Source organism: Chelon labrosus, assembly GCF_963514085.1.
Source record: "Chelon labrosus genome assembly, chromosome: 9".
Classification (NCBI taxonomy): Eukaryota; Metazoa; Chordata; class Actinopteri; order Mugiliformes; family Mugilidae; genus Chelon; species Chelon labrosus.
The window spans coordinates 25,125,425-25,131,424 of NC_140359.1; positions in this window are offsets into that span (position 1 = coordinate 25,125,425).

Sequence of the window (6,000 nt, forward strand, 5' to 3'; positions counted from 1 at the left end):
AAAAACAAATTATTTTAAATAAAATAATTACAGTAATTGGAATCATAAAAGACTGATTTAAAATCAATAAAATGATAAAATGTGTCTAAGAAAAAGCTCCAGCAAATAACAATGTTTTCAAGCCTGATTTAAATGAATGAACAGTTGGTGCGGACCTCAGGTGTGCAGGGAGTGTGTTCCACAGGTGAGGAGCAGAATAACTGAAAGCTGCTTCACCTTGTTTGGTTCTAATTTTGGGAACACACAATAGACCTGTCCCTGACGACCTAAGGGGTCTGGATGCTTCATATGGAATTAGTAAGTCAACAATATATCTTGGTGCCAGACCATTTAGTGCTTTGTAGACCAGCAGTAAGATTTTAAACTCTATCCTTTGGCTCACAGGAAGCCAGTGCAGTGATCTGAGCACTGGTGTGATATGATCCATTTTCCTAGTGTTTGTTAGCACTCTTGCAGCAGCGTTCTGGATCAGCTGTAGTTGTCTAATGGATTTTTTGTTCAGACCAGTAAAGACACCATTGCAATAGTCCAATCTACTGAAAATAAATGCATGAACAAGTTTTTCCATATCTTCTTTGGACAAAAATCCCTTAATTCTGGCTATGTTTTTCAGGTGGTAATACGCTGATCTGGTAATGAGCTTTAGATGGTCATTAAAATTCAAGTCAGAGTCAATAATTACACCAAGATTTCTGGCTTTATCAGTTGATGTCAATGACATGGAGTTAAGGTGAGCCCTGATCTTTAATCTTTCACTTTTGGGGCCAAAGACAATCACTTCAGTCTTATCTGCATTAAGCTGGAGAAAATTTTGGCACATCCACTCATTGATTTGATGAATGCACTTGCTCAGTGAAAGTAAGGGACCGTAATCATCTGACGACATCGAGATATAAAGTTGTGTGTCATCTGCATACGTATGATAAGAAATATTATGGTCCTCCGTAATCTGGGCAAGGGGCAGCATGTACTAATAGGAGTTATGACAGAATGACAGGCTCTGTAAAGTAAAACATAACATTAAATCTAAAAAGAAACATACGCCGATCAGGCTTAACATTTTGACCACCTCCCTAATCTTGTACAGGTCTCCAAAACGGTTGTGACTCATCAGAGAATGGACATGGACCTTCTGAGGGAGTCCTGTGGTGTCTGGCAGCAGGATGTTGTTAGTGAGGGGGCCTTTGAGTGGAGGGGCATCTGTGGATCGTCCCACAGATACTTGATCAGTTTGGGATCTAGTGAATTTGGAGGCCAGGTCAACACCTTGTGCTGTTCTTCATGTTTTTTTTAGTTGTTCCTAAAGTGTTTTTGTGTGTGTGTGCCTGTGTCAGGCTGCATCCTGCTGGGGATGGCTGCTGCCATCAAGGAGTGTCATTGCTATGGGGTGGGGGTGCCTGGTCTGGTCTAGGTGGGTGCTACATGTGTAAGTAACATCCACACCAATGAATGCCAGGTCCAGCAGCTTCCCAGCAGAACAATGAGTTGTCACAAGATGGTTTGAATGTTATTCTCCTGTCAGTGGTTTTAATGTTGTGGTTGATCAGTGTAAGTGCAGCTTTCGGGCTTTCAATTCCTTTCCAGCTTTTCCCACTTTCTGACTTAGAAGTTGTTATTCATCATCACCCTTAGCTGTAACGGTGTTGCAGTTCATTTTAAACAGAGGTAACGATGTTGTCAGCAGAGGTTTAAGGTTCTTTCTATTGTCTCATGGCCGGCTCAGAATATTGATGTTTAACGTGTATCTGTAAGTCATTCTTAAAAGTTATTGGGTGTGACATTACAAGAATAATCCACATTCACACAGACTGCTGGAACAACAGGCGTTTAGTGTGTGCATGTTTGACTTTTGGATCTGAGACGTGTCCAGTTTGGCCCCCATCTGTTGTGCTGTCCCAGTAAATGATTTTCCTAAGCTTTTGTCCAACTGGCAGACTTTCTCTCTGTGCTTTATCCCCCGACCCCCTGACCAGTGTTTGTTATTTCTCTCTTCGAGTGCTTCTCATGAAAGGAAAACTCGGGCAAGATTTACGGGCAGGTGCACGGCGCGCTCCTTCATCACTCCACCCCGAGGTTTCTGCCTGCCAGTGCTCAATTTGCGAGAGCTGCTTTTTGAGCGCTCCCGGGGGACCGGCGTCTGGTCCGGAGCAGCCAGCGCTGAGATCTTTTTCCAAGATGGTGCAGGGGCCATGTAGGAGGCTGGGAAGAGAGGAAACGCTGTCGGAGGAAGCTTCTTTGTAGTTGCCTTTGTTGCAGGTGTGCTGCCATTCATTGTTAAAGCACTCTGTTTAATATTACAACCTGCCTGACATCTGGTGGCCACGGGGCGGACCGGGGGAAGCGGCGGGATGATAACCCCGCCTGATAATATCCTCTGACAGATTACACATGAGCAGATGTTGATTACCGACAGATGATGTCTAAACATCGGCGTCGCTTCGTGCTTTCACAGAATCCACAAGGCGACTTAAATTACGCTGTGAATTAAACTGCAAAATAACACGTTTGACCTCCAGCATGATGCTAGATTTTCTCATGTGGTGTCTTTTATTAAAGGTGCTCTGTTGTTTGGGTCGAGATATTTTTAGAAAGCACAGAACTTTGCGATTCAAATGGTGTAAATCAGTTTAAAATGCCAAAAAAAATCTATCTATCTATCTATCATATGTCACATTTCCAAGGTTAGATCATTAGATCATACCCACATTCTTATTGACTGTCATTTAAGTTGAGAGGACTAATGTTTTTTAATTGGAGGGTCGCGGGGTGCCTGCAGCCTATCCCAGCTGCCGTCGGGCCAGAGGCGGGGTACACCCTGGACAGGTCTCCAGTCTATCTCAGGGCTAACACAGAGACACAGACAACCGTTCACGCTCACACCTATGGCCAATTTAGAATCACCAATGAACCTAACCAGCATGTCTTTGGACGGTGGGAGGAAGCCGGAGAACCTGGAGAGAACCCACGCAGACACAGGGAGAACATGCAAACTCCACACAGAAAGGAACCAGTCGGCCGATGATGGATTCAAACCCAGAACCTTCTTGCTAACCTCAGTGCTAACCACCACGCGACTGTGCTGCCCCAAAATCTAACATTTATATTAAAATATAGTCATATATAAAGGTTGGTCACTTGATGCCATTTAGGAGGTTTACAAAGGAGACTTTGAGATTCGTTCCAACAATTACGGTGCCAGTATTTTTTCGCTGTAATACTGTGGTTTAATCCCTTTTTTTGTGGAGCCCTGGGTATCACCAGTTTATAGTAATAGTTTTGTCTAATTAAAAAAATAGAAAACGGTGGCAGCCTCTGTATTTCCAGGTATTCATATCACATCAGCCCTCCTCCTCCTTCTCTTTACCCACTGACTTTTCCGACTGAAAACTTAAAGACATGATGTCCAGTCAATGGATTACTTGAGTTCAATATCAAAAACATTTCACGATTATTGGAGTTAAAGAGAAGAAACACGTTCACATAACTTAAAGGAGCTGTAAGCGTTAAAACTGAACGGGCAACGGAGCAACAGAGCAATTTTAGAGAAAAAAAGGAAAAGAAAGTTGAGCAGCTGCAGCGAAAGACAAAGATTAAATATTCGACTGTAACGTTTTGAAGTGGAAATAAAAAATAGAAACAGCTTCTGACTCATGTCGGGTTAATGGCGTCTGTAATTGAGTTGTGTCCTCGTCCTCCAGCGCGGCTTGGAGTCGGATGAAACGGATGCAGCGGGGCAAGAACGGTTAGTGTGGCTCTTTTTTACCCCGATGTGTTTCCAGCCCTTTCAAGTTGTAGCAGAGGCCGAAGCCGAAAGTGCAAAGCCAGCATGTGTTTTGAACTTGTCACAGTGGATCGCTGCAGCTCACGGGGGGACGTGGGGGGATGAAGTCAGGCCTGAATACCTGCCCACCATCAGCGCACGGTGAGCATCTGTGAGCTGTTAAGACCACTTCATCTTAACCACATGCACACGGGAGTAGGGGTTAGCGGTGTTAAGGTGTAAAGAAAGGTACAACATGTCTGTCCGCATTTGTAAAGGAATGTGTCTATTGCTGCACGGATGTTCAGATGAGCAGAGTTTGGTCTTGTAGTTCCTGCGCTGGGACTAATTGCTGGTTTCGACTTACTCGCTTAAATTTAGCATGGAGCTCAGATGCTGGGCCATTTTAGCATCATTTAAACCATTAGATAGTTTCCTATTGGTCCACCTTAAGAGCAACCAGAATAAAACGGGATCCAAAGCTTTACCAGATCTATTTTTTGTAACAAGTGGTTACAGAAAATAAATGAATGAATGAATGAAGGATAAACGCTAAATTCATGACTTGACGGCCTCGTATGACAGTGGAGTAAAAAAGATAAGCCACATTTGCAAGTAGAAAGTCGAGAGGACAAAGCATTCTTCTTGAAACATGCTTTTATCTCAGAGCTAGTCCCACTTTAAACTTTGGTTTCTACCAGATTTTAATACACCTTTACGCACCGATCAGCCACAACATTACGACCACTGACAGGAGAAGTAAATAACATCTTGGGACAATTCAGTGTTCTGCTGGGAAACTTTTGGACCTGGCATTCATTGGTGTGGATGTTACTTAGACATGTAGCACCCACCTAGACCAGACCAGGCACCCCCCACCCCATAGCAATGACACTCCTTGATGGCAGCAGCCATCCCCAGCAGGATGCAGCCTGACACAGACACACACACAAAAACACTTTAGGAACAACTAAAAAAAACAAAAAACATGAAGAACAGCACAAGGTGTTGACCTGGCCTCCAAATTCACTAGATCCCAAACTGATCAAGTATCTGTGGGATGGTCCACAGAGGAGGCCCCTCCCCTCAGAGGCGCCACAGGACACCCTCAAAAGGCCCATGTCCATTCTCTGATGAGTCACAACCGTTTTGGAGACACGACGTAGACCTGCACAATATTAGGAAGGTGGTCATAATGTTATGCCTGATTGCTGTATTCCTTACATTGTTGTTGCCTCATCATGACCTCAAAATGTCTTGTTAAGATGTCTCCTATTATGTGTTTGTAGTGTTTTTGTGTCTTCTTCCTTTTGTTTCTCTGTTTCCTAATTTTGCACCTTCACCTTTGACCTGTAATCCAAATGCATATTTTTATTTGTGCGTATTTGGTTCATTTCCTTAGACACAGATCACGGTGTGAGCTCGTACTATAGCCCCGTGTATCTCTGCAGGTTATCACTTGCTGTAATGCACACCATTCTTATCAGAGTGCGTAAACAGAAGATGATGTATGTTTTGTCAGCCCTGCGCGATCTGACAACTCTCACGGCTTAACCTGCTAACCGAGGCAACGACAGACGAGCCTGTGACACACGGGATCGGACGCTGCCTTCAGATACATCAGCCTTCATCTTTTGACTCGCCACTCAGCACTCACTTTGGGAGGACAATGCGCCAGATAAGTATTTAGCTGTTGAATTCAGGCCTGTGGTATTTCACCTGGCGCGGCAGACGAAAGCTCACTGACAGCAGCGGCAACCGCCCCGCGCTGCAATTAATATGTGATTCCTCCGCTCACAAAGAGCTTGTCAAAGTGCCCCACCTCTCTCCTCTCAGGCCTTTCACAATACAAATCCTCCCCCCGCCACTCTCCATTCATAAGGTATTTTCCCCTCCTCTGTGTCGGAGCTTGTGTGTTCGTAACACCCTAACCCTGGACGGGAGTCTTGTGACGACTTGCTCCCACACAGATTGGCCTGTCATATTTGTCAGACTTGTGTTTTGTTATGGTATTAAGCAGCGAGAACGTTCGCAGGACAGTCAGTGATTGGTCCACATCCAAAGCACTTCTTCTCTGTAACCTTTCCCAGAGGTGAGCTTATGCTGCTGTTTTCGTTGGGCGATTGTGACCCTCTGTGTTACTGTCAGCTATCATAGAGAATAAGTTTCCTTCTAATCCTCCTGACATTGACATCCAGTCAGAATTTACAGTATTAGTAGAGCAAATGACAAAAATAAAG